Raw genomic sequence first — 1,928 nt, forward strand, 5'->3', positions numbered from 1 at the left:
CTATTTCTTGTAGGGATGCACAGATACTTTTCGAGTACCAGTGCAGATACTTGGCATTTTCACAAGAACTACCAGGGTTGCAGAGGTTGCAGCTGGGACCTAGCTCTGGCACTCCACCAATGTCCTGAAATCAGTAGTCTGTATTGTTTTAGAAAAACTGTCACATTACAATAAACAAAAATGTATCAGTACTCGTACTTGTAAGTACTTGGCAAGTACCATTACTTGTACTCGCAAAACTGGTATCTGTGCATCCCTTTATTTATACTTATAAAAACAAAATCGTACATTAAAACAGAGATGTACAAATCCCAGGAGCTCCGTGTGCTCCTTACAAATGACAGCTGCCTCCTAATTTTTGAATTTTTCTCTAGTGTAGTCTTGGAGCTCAAAAGTATCGGTACATGTACTCATACTTGTACCGAGTACTGTACTTGGTATCTGTGCAACCCTAATTTCTTGCATTTTCAGTTTATCCGCCTGGTTAAAGGATAACTGTGCTTTTATTCCCCTACCACATCCGCTATTTCCAAAGCCTCCCAGGCAGGTTCTTTTTTTGCACCTGTGTGCCGCAAACCCAACTATACCTGTGACTAGGACGTCCACTAACTATCTCATTGGTGGGCATCCTTTTACATAGCAGCTCACATGTAGAGGAAAAGAAGAAGAACCCCACTAGAAGACTTTTCAAGTGAAAGCTCTGCAGTTCTCGGTAGTCCACACAACAAAATTAGAAGGAGTAAGGACAGGTAAGATTTGGGGAGGCTGTTGGGTGGATCTTTTATAGGAAAAATAAATAGTTATCCTTTTAAAGGCAACCATTCTGGGACAAATACAGTGCCTGGCCTTTCCTTTTGAAAATGACAGATTTACAGGTGCCATACTGATCCAATGGCTTCAATAACAGTGTCCCTGGTTAGCAGGTAACCAGGAACGCTGATCTCTCTGCAAGTGGCCGGAGCCAGCCGTAAGATCACGGCTGGCTCCGACCAGCTCTCAGAAGCAGGCTGGCCAATGGCAGGCCGCTCGGCCAGCTTCGGCTTTCAGCACGGCTCAGCTGAACCGATGCATATGCGTTCGGCTTGACTGAGCCGCTCAGCCAGGTTCGGGAGCTGTACGGGCTATTGTGAAAAGCCCGTACAGCACCCCTTGGGTTCTACTGAACCGAAGGGGTCCTGGGGCCGAAGCTAGCCCAAGGATCAGCTGAAGCTATGGCTAGATCCTTCGGCAGCTTAGTGAATAGACCCCTTTGTGTCACTTTCTCAGGACAGTATGCAGACCTTGATTTCTGATAGACCCAGCTTACACCGCTTAGGTGAACTTGATGTCACTGGCCTTCTATTGAGAACCTGTGAAAGCTGAGGATCCCAGTTCTTACAGGAAGATTCTCCAGAACTGTGCATGGTTGTAAGGTTGGGTTTAATTAAGTGAATTGAAGGGTTGTACAGTGGGAAGTGGGGGTCTATAGATTCTGAATAGCACCCCAACGTGCAGCCATATACTAACGCATGTTGTGGTGTTCTGCCAATAATGGTACATGCATTGGCATGTTTTGGTGCATTTGGCAGCCCATTCAAATGAAAGGGCTGCTTTAACACCATGCAGTAGAGTGAGTGGGCTCTGAACAATAAGCAGATCTTTCCTTGTAATTCAAGGTCCATTTTGGGGTCACTTATGGTTAATTGGGTCCTGGATGATAGCTATACAAATGCTTCACTGCCCTGGTATCCAGGGGTTAGAGGACGGCTGTTGTTGTCACTGGCTTCACATCTACATTTCTAAATGGCTGACCTCCTGTAACATTACCACAAACACTCTTATATCTGATTGTGTGTAATTACTCAGTGCTTGTACTGATGCATGATAACACTATGCATTTGGTGGTGATAACAAGAAAATGTAAGTGTATATATACTGTATATATATGT

Source organism: Nanorana parkeri, unplaced genomic scaffold, assembly GCF_000935625.1.
Source record: "Nanorana parkeri isolate BGI_ZX_2015 unplaced genomic scaffold, ASM93562v1 scaffold8, whole genome shotgun sequence".
Classification (NCBI taxonomy): Eukaryota; Metazoa; Chordata; class Amphibia; order Anura; family Dicroglossidae; genus Nanorana; species Nanorana parkeri.